The following is an 18,603-nucleotide window of genomic DNA, read 5'->3' as shown; positions in this document are numbered from 1 at the left end:
CGGTAGATGATGGATGAATGGATGGATCATTGACATGAGGAAACGTCTTCCTTAGTTCAGAACGGTAGGTGATGTAGTTTAGAGCGAACAGCCGCGGACACAACTATCAACTCTGAATTGCAAATTTAAGGGTCAATGGAAGCCAATTCCCCAAAATGTGCACCTGAGTCTCCTTAAAGCATAGGTGTCAAACTCAGGTCCTGGAGGGCCGCTGCCCTGCATGTTTTCCAAGTCTCCCTGTTGCAACACACCTGATTCAAATGATCAGATCATCAGCAAGCTCTGCGCAAGCCTGACATTGAACCTGTTCATTTGAATCAGGTGTGTTGCAACAGGGAGACTTGCACGGCAGCGGCCCTCCAGGACCTGAGTTTGACACCTATGCTTTAAGGAGAGGTGGGCAAACTACGGCCTGCGGGCCAAATCCGGCCCATTGGTCTTTTTAATCCGGCCCGCCGAAGGTTGGTACACAATTAAGGCTTGATGTCAACAACTGCATTCATTTCATTTGGACTTGTAATGACAGGCATTTCAATGCCAGGTGGCGCAGTTACTTGAAGTTGCAGAGCACAGGGAGGATGGGGGAGACGATACGGAAGCCCGCTGTAGCGTCGAGTCAAGCGAATCCCGTTTGATACGACTGAATAACGTGCCAAAAAATGCAAAATACTGCTTTTTAAATAAAGAAATCCAATTGATATTATGGCGAATTGAGTTCAACCTTTTGATCCGGCCCTTCATAATATTTTCTGGTTCTCATGTGGCCCTATGCAAAAAATAATTGCCCACCCCTACCTTATCGTGTCCTTGAGCCCCCATAATGGGAGTGGAGTAGTCCAAATGAGTGCATAACGTAAGTTACTTCTTTAAAAAAAAAAAAAAAAAAAAGCAATACATTTGTGGAAAAGGGGATTTTACTCAAGACTCTTTGGAAAAAAATATTTGCATATAAATGGAGCATTTTATTCCTCCCACTACAACTCGTGTAGTCTCAATTGAAGTTGTGGTGTTGTTAGAATTCTATTAAAATGACAAACTGTGATTATTTTTGTTTATGGGAACTGTAAGGGCGGGCATGTGGTTAGCACGACGGCCTCACAGTGCAGAGGTGCAGGGTTTGATTTCGGCTTGGGCCTTCCTGTGTAGAGCTTGCATGTTCTCCCTGTGCCTGCGTGGGTTTTCTGCGGGTACCTCGGTTTCCTCCCACATTCCAAAAACATGTGTAGTAGATTAATTGAACACTCTAAATTGTCTTTAAGTGTGACTGTGGCATACATGTGATTTTTTTTTAGGTATGTGCTTTTGAGCTATTGGGGAGATGCAGACAGGATGCTGGGCAGTGGCGTGAGAAGAACAGTCGACCGGTTTCGATGCCATCGAAAACTTTTTGTTGAGAGTAGTGTTAGGGCAGGGGTGTAAAACTCATTTTTGTCATGGGCCTGATTTTAGTTACAGTTTCCCTTGGAGGGCTATTTTGACTGACACCATATAAAGAAGTCAGGAACAATGCTTTATTCACCTATTATTTTAGTTACTGTAAAGAGGGGTTTGTTAACAAGAAAATTCTTACAGTATCACTTTTATTTTTTACATATGAGAATTTGAAATTTTTGTAGAGATTTCAGTAAGAATCGTGAAAGCTGACATCTTTGATTTGCTTTCACGGGCCACAGAAAATGATGTGGGGGCCCAATCTGGGCCCCGGGCCTTGACGTTGACACCTGTGGGTTGGGGGTGTTTTTACAATGGTGACATCCTTCCATCTCAGGGATCGAATTCACGTGGCCCAGAGTGCTTACCGCTGAACTAAACGTCCAGTCTACCGTCGCTGCTCAGCCCCGTATTAGAAGTTGTTAACTCCAGAAGACAGTGTCCCAAAGATAAGTTTTCGAGCCTTGAATTCATTTATCAGCATATTCAGCCCACGTTTTGTGAAGTTTCTCTTTTTTCATCGGTTACTGATGTCTTGATAATATAATTATTATTCAGAGTGTTTATTCCCACCGGCAGGAACTGTTTAATTTGCATATTGATATAAGGGCATTGAGAGAGAGGAATGTGGTACTCCAACATTTCAGCATGGATTGAGATGTGCCAAAGGGATGTTTTTGGATACACGCGTATGCAGAGATTTATTAATGTGCTACGTTTTCTGGATTTGGCCATGAACCGTATTTTAGAATGAAAGCCGCACAAGTACTTGTTCATGAGGCCCCAGATCAAAGGAATGGTGCTACAATTTAATCTTTTCAGGGACAGCGGTCACTACAGTGGACAGCTTATCATGTTATCAGCTTACAAGGTGCATGAAAGGGTCAAAGAAACAACAAAAATCCTGTGGGCGCAACAACTAAGAGTGCATTCAGCACAATGCAATCAAACACATGCTATGGGGTGCATTTTTGTAAAACCTTTATCAGGTTGGGTGGAGGAAATTATTATTTAACTCAACATTGATGTTTTTATTCTTCAATGAAGTAATGAATCCCTTCATTATTTAAAACTTTTTAATTCCTGTGCTCGAGGTTCTGAAGGCGTTGCGACAAAATGAAACGCGTCAAAGCTGAAATTTGATTGGACCAAAAAAATAAACATGAACCCACAAACAACTAAAAGCCACACGGCTAAGAGAGATGCAATGAAATCAAGACAAATGACTGTTGGAAATAATTCATGACCATCTTTTTAAGTTGAATTTGTAGTTCTGTGCTTCGATAGTGTTTCGACGTGAAAAGTTTTCATGTAGTGTAGTGTCCAGTTGTACAGCTTGTACGATAGAGCACACGTAATCATGAGCGTGTTAAACATTGCTAGAAAATCAGCGGTAGCTTAAATTTGGATGACAATGTGTACATTGAAACAAAACAATGCTCACAGTGAGTATTTTGTTGCTTTTGGAGAAAAAGAAAAAGCTCTTTTCGTAAGGCTCATCCTGTAAATTATGAATACACTGCCATCATTCTGAGCAAAACTGAAAATGGTTAAGCCGTATGATTCGCAACAGATGTAACGTTGTGGCGTTATGTGCAAAGAGTCCGTTTTCTTGCAAACCATACCTGAAAGCAAAAAACTGAGCGCAAATAATACCCAGACACAATGGCACCACCCATTTGTTTTCCTACACCCCATTTACCACAATATGGCCATGAACATTTTCATTTGATATGAAAATCAATTCTGAATGCAATATATGCTGCAATCAAAAAAAAAGGAAATGTGAGTGTGTCACACTAAATCTGGTTGTGTGTGTGCCAACATCTCGTTTTAAAAGGTGACACTGCTGGCACTGACCTGCTGCCGAATGCTGTAGTTTGTCAAACTTGATGGCAATTTAAATGACCAACATTGAATTGTGAGAATGCTAAATTGATGAATTTGTCTTTCTTCAAAAGTTACATATCGACAGAAACCACCAACATTCCTCAAAGTAATACTTGTAGCGTTCATGAATTATTTATCTCTGCGGAAAGAAAAAAACCCTTCTCATCATTCCACTTACTGTAGCTTGTCAGAGGTTTCTCTCTAATTACCATTTAGGACTAGGAAGGGTTTCAAGGAGCTGAGGACATGCAGCACCGTAATTACTGTGTGTGTGGACCTGTAAGTGTTGTGACAGTCTTTGATGTCCCTGTTACCTTTTTCACCGAATAAGAGAGGAGAAAATGTCAAAGAGTTTAAAACCCACCACTTGATAAAAAGTGCCATAATTTCAAATTGCAAACATGAACATCACAGCATACTTCCTTACTTATCAAAAGTCACATGTTGTAGTCATCACCAGAGTTCTGGAAAGACATCCTCATTTATTTAACACCGTCCTCGTCTGTCACTTTCACATTTTTCTGTTATGAGAAACCTCATGTCATGACTGGTTATTCCTTGGTGAATCATTTGTGCTGCAGTTGGTCTTTTATTATGTCACCTTTATTCTGTCATATCGGCCTGATGTCACAACAATACATAAGCCCACGTTACTCAGTGACATGTGGCCTGGTCAGTACGTCAAGCTTTCTTCGAGTCAGAATGTCATATGTCTTCCATATCTCCTGCATCCAGCTCTGCTCTCTGTAGTTACTTTATATTTTTGGAGATAAAGATTTTTACTCTTCATATCCGTTTCTGGATCCAAATTCCGCTCCTCATGTTGACCCTTGACCTACATAAGACAATCAGGGCTCCATTTATAAAATGTGAAACAATACAGTGTCTGGTTAGAATCACTGTTGTCTATTTATTAACGAATATAACAATACAAAAAATATCCAAGGTAAGGTAAGGTAAAGAAGACGCTTTCTCATTAAGGCCACTTTTATCCTGCCTGGAGGAAATTAAGGTCTGGATGATACTACATTTCTTGAATTTCAATGAAAAGAATACCGAAATGATGGTGTTTGGTCCCAGTGGCCCTTGTACATTCCATCCTGTAGACTTGGGCCCCCTGGCTCCTTATCGTAAGTCAACAGTCTCAAACTTGTGTCTTAAACCGCACAGTATTTTTCAATTGGACCGGCAAATTGTTGCAGTTGTTCAATCCAGATTCTTTCATTTTAGGCAGCTGGCTAAAGTAAAACATATCTTTCCTCATGAGCACTTTCAAACAAAAATGCCATGACTTCGTCACATCCCGGCTGGATAACAGTAATGTACTTTACTTTGGAGTCAGCTAATCCTCCATGACGCATCTTTAGCTGGTCCAGAATGCTGCTGCTTGCCTCTTGACTGGTACTCATAAGAGGGAGCACAAAACTCCTACTCTGGCATCCCTTCACTGCCTCCCTATACATTTTAGAGTTCTTTTTAAGATCCTATTATTTGTTTTCAAATCTTTAAATGGCCTCGCTCCACCTTACCTCTCTGAGCCCCGGTCTGCGGACCAGGCATTATTCAAAGTACCAAGAACTAAGTGGAGGCTCAGAGGGGATTGAGCCTTTACCGTTGCCGCACCCTCTCTTTGGAAGGACCTCCCACTGAATGTTTGGCAAGTCCCCTCACTGCCCATTGTTAAAATTCATCTCAAAACTCAATTTTATTCTTTGGATTTTGACTCAGCATGACTCCGACATGATTTTTAGTTTTACTGTTTTTGTGCTTTCTACTGTCTTTGTTATTAATTTATTGCTTTATTGTTGTATATATAATTTTTGTTCCATGTACAGCACTTTGAATAGAGCGGTGGTTGTTTGAAAGTGCACTATAAATATAGTTAAATTGTATTGAGTTGAGTATGGCAAAATCTCAAAAGAAATGGTGTTGAGAATGAAGTCTAACAGCATGATCAGAACTGAATGACTGACGATCTTTGAGTTGTTTTGTTTCTTTGAATCATCGAGTTTGTCATTGTGTGATGTCATCACATCCCATGTGAAAGAGGCAGAAACCGCTCACCTTCCTTGTCCTCTGGCTTTGCACACGTTCTCTTGGCCAGATTTCTGACATGACGCGGAAACACCAAAAATGGCGTGATTCACCTGACAGCTCAGATGACTTTGAATCAAGGAAACATGGGTTCTCCACGGGACTTAGGACTGTCATTTAAATGCGTGAAAAAGATCAAGCACGCTTATAATTTGAAAACACCTTTCACCAGTGAATTTGTAGCCAACAAGTTGGGATGTGCAGACCTGTCATGCTGACGGTGATAATTACACATCAAAAGAGAGCATGTTTTTATTTTTTTTATTTTTTTATGAATTCACCAAAAGGGATGTAATACCCACTCAAGAATACGGTTATACGTCCATAGAGTTTGACCAGGCAATAGATTCACGAGGGCGGCAATAGAGCTAAATGGTGGGGGTACAAATGAAATAACCGGGGACAGAAAAAAAGCCCAATGAATACTTGTATTCGTACAAAATGATATAATAAAGGATGTAAACCTTTCCAGCCAGTATCTATGAATTCAAAGTAATTTTCACAAATGTTCCTCTCGTGGGTATTTTTACTGTCAACTCTCATGTGCTTTGTGCACTTTTAGTTCAGTCAACCACAATTGTATTTTGTCTCCTTTGGGGACTAAAATTCCATGTTATCTATTGTTAGAGATGGAAAGTCGATTGTATGTGCCTCAGAGCAAGCCAATCATTTCACACTATCCCCCCCACCCCCTCCAAGCATATACATAGCAACTCTGAAAGTGCAATGCAGTACATTTTTTTGGTTGTTTATTAAATCACAGCAACATTTGCAACTACTATGGTATATTTTAAGATATCCTTTATTTGTCCTGCAATGGGGAAATTACAATCAGAATTCAGAAAGGAAAACGCTGGGTAGGGAGAGGGAAAAAAAAACACGCTCGAACTATCCTCTTCTGAGGATAATTTAAGTCCAGGATAAAAAAAAGACACTAGCACATAAATAAGCATATGACAGTTACAACAAGTCACACAAGACATAACATGTAATAAGGGGGAGGATGAATGGGAAGGGGGGAAGGGGCGGGGGGGTGACCGTACCGCGGCCGCCTGACCAGCTGCACGGATTCCCACGTGCGCCCCGCAGGTCGAACCACGTCACGGGGGAAAAAGAATCGGAGCGATGAAGGTGGTGATAACAAGGATGTGTATGCGCGTGTGGTTGTCCAGTTGTGTATGTGTATGCGTATACAGGTCATAGCTGCTTCGTCGAGGTCTGCTCATCATGAAGACAGTCCCGGCTTATCAGTCCATGGCCAAGAAGGAGGGGGGTGATGGTGGGGGCCCTAGATTCCATGCCTACTTCCATCCAGGGGAAAGGGCCAGATAGCGTTGTTTGTTTTGGAGGGATGGCCGCCAACAATTTCAGACAGCCTTGAGTCCGTGGCCTGTATCTCTTCACTGGCGCCAAACAGCCGAATCCGAAAACTCTTTCCGCAGCGCGGATTCCAACTTCTCCATGATGTTGTCGATCGTGTGGAGTCGCTCCAAAACCGCGTCAATATTGCGGTTGAGCTCAGTCACCGCTTGAGTCTAAGTGTTGGACATTCGCGCCCAACCATCCAGAATGAGCGGCAGCTTCTTCACTTCCAATAAAGCCGTTCCCGTTGGTTGAATTTTGCGATAGAACAGAAAGCTGTCAGATGACATGTTACTTTCTTTGTTTCGGGGATTTGCATGAGAGGCGTACCTCCCAACCTGCGTCCAAGGAGGACCAAGAGGAAATTGACAGCTCCCATTCCTCAACAAAGCCTAGGAAAAAAGTTAGACAAAGACAGCACAAAGACTAAGTGGCGAGCACGGAAAGGGTGGGGTGAGGGCAGGAGCAGTGCAAAAATGCGTCCGCCTTCGTCGAGAGCCAAGCAGATTTCCCATATTTCTTTATCATCATTTTGTGTCACACACAAATAAAGAGACACTGAAGACAAAATATTCAAGTCATATTTTTTTCCATTCAATCCCTAAAAAGAAACAAAATCACATTCATTTTAACCTTGCTTAAGTTGTTTATTTCTCTCCCTTTGCCACTCCTGTAAGATGAACAACATCATAACGTTGATGCGCATAAACTGTAAAATTGTCACACATTGTTTAGTTGTTGAAATGTCCACGTGGTATTATCTATGTTGGACTAACCAAGCGCATTGTGTAACCGAGAAGAGCAGAGCACAAATCTGCCCTCTGGAATGGGAATCCAGACTACGCCATAGCCAGGCATTTTAGAGAGAAGAATCTTGGTTCTGCGGCCTCCCTTAGATTTATTGGCAAATAAATACTTTTAACCAACCCAAGAGGGGGGAAGCCAGTTTGAAAGCCTCTCCAGAGAGAACGATACTGAATTCATGCACTTAATTCACTGGAACCGCATGGCCTCAATGAATCCCCGGAGTTGAGCTCATACCTATAACGATTCTGGCTTGTCATGGCTACCTGCGATCTGTTATTTGCGTTTTCTGTATTGTTTTTGTTTTATTCTTTCATTTATGTCCTAAACACGGGAAGTTGATTCAATATAAGACTGCGCCCATTCTTTCTGCTGAAGAATAACCACCCATCTATCGTGAGAAGCTTTCAAGAACCCCATCCTCCCATCCTTTCCCTTCTCATTCGTATCCTCTTATCATTGTAGCTCCTGAACATATTTACACTGCTTTTAATCTTTTTAATACATGAAATTTGTAGCCCTCTTTGTATTACTGCTCCTCTTGCATTCTCTTGTATGATTTGTAGTTTGGATTATGCTATGTTGAGTGGCTATGCAAGCCCCACCCCTCTCCCAGCTGTCACTCATTTGCTAATGACAACACCTGTCTATGTAAAAGCCGGCAGCGGAGCCCAGACATATTAGCTTCCCGATGAAGTCCCGAGTGGTGAAATGCGTTGCATATTTCATGAATTTGCCCACCTTTAAACTATGACACCACTGGCACAAGTCTATCACGTGTGGGGCATCCACCATCCATTTTCCGATCCGCTTTCTCCTCACGCCATGCATGTTTCTGAAATCTTGGAGGAGACCGGAGTACCCAGAGAAAACATACGCAGGCATGGGGAAAACATGCAGACCCCACACCGTAAGGCTAGAGCCCGAATCGAATCCTTAACACTCTGCACTGTGAGGCCAACTCGCTAGCCAGTCGACCACCAATCTCAATGTTGTCAAACCACCATAAGCATGAGGGGGAGGAATTGATTCAATTCTGAATAAATCAAGCGATTTATATCCTTAGGTTTTGTAATTTGGTACAATAGTGTTATTTAGTTTGTATCGTCATTACAAGTTGTCAGAGATTTTCTCGGACAAAGTTAAAGAAATGACTCGGCACACAGGAAAATTGTCTTCAATATCGGCGGAAGCGGATCTCTGAGATCGAACGACGGTTAGTTGCTCCCCAATCACACTCAAAGTCCTGTCTCCGCGAGTTCGACATTTTATTGTAAGATATGCAAAATACAAGAAAAACACTGCCCCCGATATTTGCATGCCGCACCCCTGGTCCGGCCTTCGGTAGTGATGGGTTACCCGTTTTTCAAACTTGAACCATCAGTACATTGGCGCCTTTTCTGTCTGGTCTACATCGAATACATGTTGCAGACTTTGCGGATGGCCAATGTCGGCTGGGCGCGACGGGTGTTCTCAACTCGTCTTTTGTTGCTCAACCGCTGTTCCCGAATTATTCATTCCCCTTTTGTGACGAGTTTCGCGTTCTCCCCTGTGGTCGCCCACCTGTTAACCGTGCTAATTGTGGACTTCAACAGCCCTCCGGCTTTGTGCACAGGAATTTGGGGGTGCTGGATACGCACCCAAACGTCTAGATGTGCCCAGAATAAAGGAAACTTTAAACATGATACAATTTAGCTCATAGATTCCTCTAACACATTTACGCTTATATTTAGAACATTTGCCATCGTTTAAATCAGCTTGTTCAATGAGGACTCAAGTGTGTTCTTGACATTATGCGACATTAGAGGACCTATTAATTAGATGGTATACTTCTTGATAAGTGCAACATCACTACAGTCGGATAACAATGACATTAGTGTCAGTAATTTTCAGGCTTCTGACCATGAAATGGTTCAAATGAATACATCAATCACTCCCAGCTCATTTTACACCCGCTATTAAACGTCATTTCATTGATTCCGATAATAAAATGATTAGCTAGGGTAACCATAATGTCAAGTAGTTTGGGCTTTAATTTACTGATTTATTGCACGTCTCATTGTCTGACTGTTGTAAAAAATGTTTATTTTTGGTACACGTAGAGGTCCCTATATCAGGAGTAAGAAAGAGCGGTACGCATACAGCAGATCCCCGTGAAGCTGTAATACTGAGATCAACGCTATCAGTATCATTCATTGCATAAAAGTCAGGCGCCTACGCAGTAATGAAAGCATATTTAACCCCGGAATGGGTGTAATTCAAGTTCAGGGTGCTTACCCTTAACTCCACTTTCTTTCAATACCTAGCCCCATTCAATATGATATTGACTCATTTTATAATGTGGATTGAATTAGAGACTCACTGAGCAGAAATGTTTAAGCAAAAGAAAATAAAGGGGGTGGAGGAAGAATGCATGCAAAAAGTGTCTTTCACAGAGAGTATTCAAAAGGTTATATTGAATACTGACACAGTTCATGGATGTTAAAGGTCAATATCTGTTAATCTCAGCAAGGCTATTTCGATGAAAGGTACAGTGTGGACAGAATAAAGTGGCGTACATGGAAAAGGAAAATTTACTACAGAGAATAAAATATATTGATGTGAACAAGCAGCAAGGTTGATCCCATCCATCCATTTTTCAACCTGCTTATCTCCACAAGAGTCTCGTGCATCCTGAAGCCTATTCCAGCTGTCTTCGGGCAGTAGGCGGGGGACACCCCGAACAGGTTGTCAGACAATCGCAGGGCACACAGAGACGAACAAGCATCCACACTCATACTCACACCTAGGGACAATTTTGAGTGTCCAATCAGCCTGCCAGGCATATTTTTGGAATGTGGGAGGAAACTGAAGTACCCGGAGAAAACCCACGCAGGCACGGTTAGAACATGCAAACCCCACACAGGAAGGATGGAGCCGGAATCGAACTCTGCACCTGTGCACACATTAAAACATAGTTTGACACAAACTCAATGTCAGGTTCAGAACATACCGAAAAATGTTTAGGATCCCAGAATCGTAGACACCAAACAAAACCCCGTCACAAAAATATTCACAAAAAGCGCACCAACAAAGAAACAGAAATCACTGGTCATAAATAACAAGGGAAAGAAAAACAAGACATTCACAAAAAGCACTTTCAAAAGGCAACGAAATAATTAACCCGAACATACCAAACGAAATGTCAAGAATCCAATTCAACCGACAAAAGAAAATCAAGATCAAATGACGAAACAAAGACTATCCTTACAAAAAACGTTGAACTAAGAGAACAAGAACTACTCTGACAAGAGCGGAAGGTAGTGATGGGTCCAGCGACACTGATGCATTGACACATGTGCCGGGCTCACAGAGCAAACCACGTGTCGATGCATGTGCTGGCTCATTACGTCACGTGATTGACACGTGAACTGCGTTGACACAGTTCAGGCTTCTAATTGACACACCGGCTGCGTTGACACAGTCCAGGCTGCTAATTGACACATCGACTGTGTTGACACAGTCCAGGCTGCTAATTGACACATCGGCTGCGTTGACACAGTCCAGGCTGCTAATTGACACGTGAACTGCACCGGTGCAGTTTAGACTGCATCGGCTGCTTGGCACAGTACAGGAGGCTGCGCCACTTAGTCCAGGGGGCGTCGACTCAGTGCAGAGGGCGTTGACGCAGCAAAAGCCCGCCGCACAGTGTTTATAAGGAAGTCGTTTGGCGACACAAAGCCACCTGCCGAAACAAGCCAGACCTCACTCACGCTCGCTTGTCGAAGTTCGTGTCAGTGCAGACTTCGTGTTCGTGCCTTGCCGATTATGGAGCAGAGACGCAAATCATCCGCCGTGTGGGACCATTTTGATGTCCTGGAGAATAAGGTATAATTTATTTATTTATTCAAATCGCCTTCTGTGGCCGAGAGCCTCTCGGCGAGAGGCACTCGCCGAGTGCCTCTCAGATTATTGACATGTGCTGTACCATTCTAATCCGAATACATTTCAAGGTAACTCTTAGTTACTTCTTATTCACATTTCATTACAGGTGAAATGTCGAATTTGCCAAGTCGAATTGTCATACACCAACAGAAGCACCTCCACTATGCTGAGGCATTATCGGGCCAAGCATGAGAATGAAGTTCGCGATACACCCAGTATTACGCCAGGTATACAAACGTTCACTCATCTTTTCACGGTTGCTATGTTGATGATTTAATTGACTATCAGTAATTATTATTGGTTGACTCTCCCCTCCATGTTTGACAATCAAGGTTCCAGGAAGCAGCTGTACTGGAAGGACCAACACACTTCTTTCCCAAACCTCTCCCACCTCGCAAAGGAGTTCCTTTGTACGCCAGCCTCATCCGTCCCTTGTGAGCGTGTGTTCTCCACAGCAGGAGAAATCGCTTGTAAAAGACGCAACAGGCTGAAGTTTAAAACATTGGAGCATCTTATTTTTCTCAATAAAAATGTGAAATCAAAGCCCACAAGCATCCTCATTCAAATCATCTTCACATTATTTGAACACATTGAATGTTGCAAAATGAATGCATGGATGTGAATGATATTGCATACACTTCATCATCAAATCGATGAATGACCTTATGAAAATGTTTTGGAACAGTTGCAGATGCAAAACTGTGCTGGCAGCTACATAATAGATAATAAAAGAAAAATATCCCAAACCATGGGGATCCTCCCAAAAACTAAGGATTTGCTGAATAAGAGATCCTTGTACACCTTATACTTTTATTACTTCCATATTTGACCTATTGTGTGGGAATATGGGGAAATGCCAGTAAAACACCGTTTTAAAACTACAATACAAAGCAATCGGAACAATCACTGGCTCCAAATGGACGGAACCCACAAATCCACTGTTTATCAAATTAAACAATGAAATCTCATGACCTGAATGACTTCAAAATCGCCCAATTAATGTACAAAGCACACAATAATAACCTTTGCCAAAAGATCCAGAAGCTTTTTAAAATTCGAGAAAGTTGTCATAATTTAGGGGGTACTAATCTATACAAAAAATTCCAAAACACGAACGAACATCACACAAAGGAGTGTATGTGTAATAGGTGTAAATCTGTGGAATGATTCTGAAACGGACCAGTAAAATGAGGAACTCTCTTGCTGAGATTAAAAATGAATTCGAGAGTAGTACAAGACAACTACACAAATCAGAATTAAGCTGATAAATTCGATACACTCATGAAATATAGCAATACATCAGAAATACATTGATGAGATTATTTAATATATTAATGAAATGTAGCATCCATTATGAATATGAGAAAATCGACATATACATGTGCTCTAAAGAGTATGTACTGTATATACAAACCTAATGTTGTAAAAATGTATTAGTACAGCATACATAATGGTAAAAGCATTTGTTGATATGTAGACTTTCTTTCCTATTTAGAACAATGATCAATTCATATATAAGAAGGGGTAGGACTCGGGGTAGGTTTTTTGCTTCTTTCTACTCCTTTGAACACATATTTGCGATGATTACTATATTCTTTTCCTTTTTTTATATCTTACCTTCACCTTTTGCCAATTTATTACCGAATTGTATATTTTATATGTTCAATATACAAAACAATTAGTCTGTTCAGTCTGTTAAGTGGGTTGGCTGCAGGGATCTTGTAGGTCCAGCAGGTGGCAGTGGTCAATGACACAGTATCAGCACAGTATCAACACAGTGTGTCAGTGTGTCGACACGCCTCATGAGGCCTCATGGACCCATCACTAGCGGAAGGTCTAGAAAATAGTAACTCGAACAAGAGCAGCAACAAGGTCAACAATAATCCAACAAATTGCAGGCAGTTTGTCAGTCCTTAAATGCACGGCTAAATAATGAGGACATTGGCAGCAGGTGTGCACTTTGAAGGATTGGCTCTAGTCTGCCACCTGCTGGAGACACAAGAACAGGATCATGATACTAAATAATCCAAATTTGATTTTGCTTGCTGACAACTACCGTATTTTCACGACTATTCGACGCAGCGTACTAATGGCCGCAGTTTTACAGTGGTAAAACATACGCCAGCTTAAATATATGGCATGCATGCGTGCACTCTAACACGTTAGCTTGAAGCATACGGTAGCATGCCAAGACATACAGATAAGCTAAAAACACGTTTTTAAAAAGGCAACGAAACCAGAACTGAGTTCGGGTGTATTTTATTTAGCCATCGTACAATGTTCACACGTTTTTCGATCAATCATCACCCAGAAATCCATCAAAGTCCTCATCCTCTGTATCAGAAGCAGAGGACTGCACATCTCAGTTGTCATTGAATGCATCACATGCTCGTGTGAGTTGCTACGCATTGCCGAGCGGAAAGAAGGAGTAGCAACAGCAAAGTCAACATTTCTCTCGTGTGAAGCTTTCCCACATTTGAAAGTAAAGAACAGAGCGAACCATGGTGGCAGCGCGTGTGTGTGTAGAAAGAATTGAACAATTGTGCAAGTACCGTAATCCATCAAAAACGCCGCGTTCCCTCTCGTTGTTGCGTATTGTGGCGTAACTCGCCCAGCGCTGCCTCTCACTCTTTGTAAAGTTGTGTTTGCCATCGATCATCCATTGTTCACATGCCGTTCGCAACTTTACTTTGAACGCCCGGTTGATGCCAATGTCCAGCGGTTGGAGTTCTTTAGTCAAGCCTCCGGGAATAACGGCAAGCTCAGAGTTCATTTGCTTGACTTGTTTTTTCACCGCTGCTGTGAGATGGGCACGCATGCCAAAAGCATAACCGGTGGCTTTAAGTTTGAACTGAGCTTCGTAGGCGTGTCTTTTTGTTTGTTGTTTATGGTGAACTGATCATTGCTTTTGCGAGTATATGTGTCCAGATGATCATATTCTCACAAATATGTTTCATGCGATTGAATATTACAAAGGAATGAGCTTATCATTACAATTATGAGAAATGGGATGGTATGGTTGGTTATGGAAACGTTTAATTCTATATATATATATATATATATATATATATATATATATATATATATATATATATATATATATATATATTAGAGCTGTCAGTTTAGCGCGTTTTTATTGCCATTAATTTAAATGAATTTTAACGGGATTAAATTTTTTCTCGCGAGATTAACGCGGCACACGTCACAAGCGGATGTTACGTTGCTCTATATATACACCAGAAACAAAACAACAAGCGCGCTGCAGAAGTTCACGCCCATGTCCGTTTTGCCAGCCATGGCAGCGCGGAGACACCGACAACGGATACTTAGAGTTTATGAATGGAAAGTTTACTTTAAAAGTTACCAGATTGCTCCACTGACAAGACCAAAGTTACCTGTTCTTCTCTCTCTGTGTATCATACAGGTATACATGTATGCCACTGACGCGATTGTTACTTGTTTGGAACTATTTTGTGTGGAAGGTTACAGCGTTCCGTGTCCATATAAATAGAGCGGGTGCAGCTTCTCTGTGTTCGTCTGACAGTGACAGTGCGCTATAGTGGTAGCGACCTAGCGAAAATCAAACGTCTCCAGTGTTGTCATCGAACCATGTGTAGTCATTCAAAATGAGGTCTACACAAAACCGTAGAGAGACTTCCGCGCAAGAAGGACCAACACAATCAACATAGCCTGACTGTGTTAGGGGGAGTGAACCCCGCTCCCCTTTCAGAATGGTTTGCTCCTGCAGCACGGGGGAAGTGCGTGTGCTTGTTTGTACGGCCGGCAGTTTCAAATACAGCGGCACATAATGAACACTGGTGCCCGGTGTCTCGTTATTCTTCAGCAAACATACAGAAACAGACTGCTGTGTATAAAGCAAACTTGAGAAAAACGAAGTATGCAACCATGGTTTAAATCCACTATAGGCTGAGTACGAGTGTACCTTAGATGTGCACTTTATAATGTTATATTGCGCTGTTTTGATTTCATAAAAAAGCTGTTGTGTGACAAAATATTTTTTTTTCACCGTTATTGATGGCCAGTAATATTGTGGGAGAGATTATGTGTGACTAACTGCACCAAGTGAAAAATGTCCATGTAAAATTGAAAATCGAAATTTTTATTTCAGTAAATATTTGCATTTGGCACATAGAAAACGGATTCATGATTCCATGTTGATGAGAGCATTAAAATGGGGAACAATAGGACAAAAAATGTAAAAGGAAATTCAGAAATGATAAAAAATGTGTGAGTAATCACGATTAATTTTTTTGTTCATTAGAGTTAATTATGACAGTTGCATTTTTAATTAGATTAAATAATTTAATCGTTTGACAGCTCTAATATATATATATATATATATATATATATATATATATATATATATATATATATAGTGCCCTGCGATTGGCTGGCAACCGATTCAGGGTGTCCCCCGCCTACTGCCCGGAGACGGCTGGGATGGGCTCCAGCACCCCCCGCGACCCTAGTGAGGATCAAGCGGTACGGAAGATGAATGAATGAATGAATATATATATATATATATATATATATATATATATATATATATATATATATATATATATATATATATATATATATATATAAAAAGGTGACCTGAAGCTGTAGCTCTCATTTCACAGTGGGAAAGTTGACGTGTCAAGTTGGTTCAGCCTGGAGCGCCTCGACCTATTTAAAAATAAATGGCAATTTATCTGCATTATTTCTTTTTCCATAGTATTTCCAGTATTACCAGAGGTGGGCATTGCATAAAACTGATGAAAGGCCCTGTAACTCCATCACTATTTCCGTCAGTATTTCAGGCCTGCCAAAGTGGGCACAGTCACTTGGCCAACTGGCAGATAGTATTGTAACAAGACGACGCACAGACAAATATAAGAAAAAAACTCAAATAAAAACAAACACTCACTCACAGTGTGGTGATTGATGGAGCAAAATCAATATAGGCACATGGCATTGAAGTCTATGGGACTGGATGGTATATGTCAGTGTTTTATTTATTTATTTTTTCTGTATTTGGCTGTGCGTCAGGTTTGCGGCACCTGCGTCTGATTTAGTACTGTAAGTCCGTTCTCAATGTCATTTTGCCGACAACAGACTGGGCTGGGCTGAAATATTGCCAGCAGCTCACTGACGGATTCACCGCATTGACGATGCCCACTTATGTCCATTACTGTTGGTGAGTAAGTGTATGTTGTAAATGTTACTCACATTAATTGATCCTTCAGATTCTTACAATTTCAATTGTTGTTCATATCACATTTAACAAAAAAGTTTTCTTAACGCTTAGATAATTCCTCAAGTGATGTTTCGTCATACTTGAGGGTTTTTTTTTGTGGTATTGTTGGAAAATTATAGTGGACTGGAGTGCAGACATAATACGGATGTTAAAGCTTCAGAAACATATTCCTCTAGCGTTTTTTCATTTTATGCGATAAATATCAAACCATGCCGATGGCCAAACCGTCAGCGGTGTTATTAGGATATCAGAATCAGAATCATATTTATTCAGAATGATTCACAATCAAAATCATTATTATTGGCCAAGTATGTTGAACACACAAGGAATTTTGTCTCCAGTTGTACAGGCTACACTAGTATCATCATCAACAAGGACACAACAAATACGTATGGAAGGACATTCCGTCATGTAAGTGGACTGCTGTGAGGTAGTACCACCCAATGATAGCTGTAACATAATGTGCAAAGTATCAAGCAGAGCTAACGTGATCATTGGTAGAATACAATACTTTCACGATTGTGCAGTTGGTGCAGATAATCGTTGCAGCATTTTTTAAAGTGACCAGTAGTAGTATTTGTAGAGCAAGTTTAAGTGTGCAATTGTACAGAAGTCCTTGAGCGCTTTAAAGTGTCTGGTGCTGTGGAATAGAGATCAGTGACAACGGTATATACTGCAAAGATTCATTATATGAATGTCCTGCTCCAACATCCCAAAGGTTTTCTACGAGGATTGTGATATTAGGGCAGTGGTGGCCATTTAAATACATTGGGTTGATTGTGGTGATCAGGAGACCATTGCGAGAGATGAGCTCCGCGACATTCTCTGTTATCATCTTCAAGTAGCCATTAAAATAGAAAGTCTCGGAGCTCATTACCGACTGGACATGGTCAGCAAAATTGATCAGGTGGGTTGTGGTTTTGAAAGTTATGTTCACTCAGTTCTAAAGGACTCACATTATTATGCCGAGAACAAAAGTCAAGTCAAATGTTATTACAAAGAAGAACGGCAATAAAAAAAAAAGTCACAAATGCACAGGATGATGTTTATGCTCATTTCAGAGCCAAGCATATGCTGGAAAGGGGGTGGGCTTGGGGTGGAGGATCCCTTTCCTAGTTCTATCGCCCATTTAAGTCAGAATTTTACTTGAAGTGTATTTGAAAAGAAGATCCAAACACAGATAAATGGCACAGTGGGCAACGCGGGCACAGCCGCCACATCTCCAACTGTCTGCCTCGATAAGAAGGAAAGCCAACAAAAGGCCGGAGCCTCCAGAATAAAAAAAATATGCTTGTGATCCCATTTTCTACTCACAAACACCACCAATGATATTGCTTTCATGTTGACACCCCAAAAATGGCAGCCGTCATTTTGACTGGAGTCAAGAAAAAGCAACCACAAGCAACGACCACACCTCTTCGAACCATTTCTTCTATTCAGTAACTGAATAACAAGGTCACAGTTGGTGCAGTCGATTAGTAAAATGTAGTCTTTGCCATTTCATGCATTCATTCCCTTTGACCAACATTGTACTTGTCTCTCACATGTAGCCTTGGGGTGATCGCCCCAAGCAGAGATAAGCTGGAGGCTTGGACAACCACACTTTTATCCGACTTAATCTCCATACAGTAGATTTTACTCACTATTTATTTATTTAGTCAGTGTCTCCATCTCTCAGGCTGCTTTAAGTGATACCACTTCAGTCGGTGTTGGGCGAAACAACCCTGTAGGCATAAACGGCTGTACAATCGAGCCTGTAAATTGAACGCAATCTGTTTTGGGATGCTTGTCAACATGGATTTTGAGTTTCCCATGGGAAATAATACCTCAGGTGGTGC

At 41.3% G+C, this 18,603-nt stretch overlaps 2 long non-coding RNA genes across 2 annotated transcripts in view; one reads left to right on the top strand and one right to left on the bottom strand.

Annotated features, from left to right (window-relative positions):
* Positions 1–238: 238 nt before the first annotated feature.
* Positions 239–18,603, bottom strand: part of LOC127614564 (uncharacterized) — a 149,724-nt gene continuing 131,359 nt past the window's right edge. Inside the window, exon 2 of the long non-coding RNA XR_007966608.1 lies at positions 239–304. This is a non-coding gene — a long non-coding RNA (uncharacterized LOC127614564). The remainder of the gene's footprint in view (positions 305–18,603) is intronic.
* On the top strand, positions 10,967–12,008 carry LOC127614578 (uncharacterized). Its single transcript, XR_007966621.1, has 3 exons — positions 10,967–11,448; positions 11,612–11,732; positions 11,838–12,008. It is a non-coding gene; the product is annotated as an uncharacterized LOC127614578 (long non-coding RNA).

This window comes from Hippocampus zosterae, chromosome 14, assembly GCF_025434085.1.
Source record: "Hippocampus zosterae strain Florida chromosome 14, ASM2543408v3, whole genome shotgun sequence".
NCBI classification, from domain to species: domain Eukaryota; kingdom Metazoa; phylum Chordata; class Actinopteri; order Syngnathiformes; family Syngnathidae; genus Hippocampus; species Hippocampus zosterae.
This window is presented reverse-complemented; position numbering and strand designations above follow the sequence as displayed.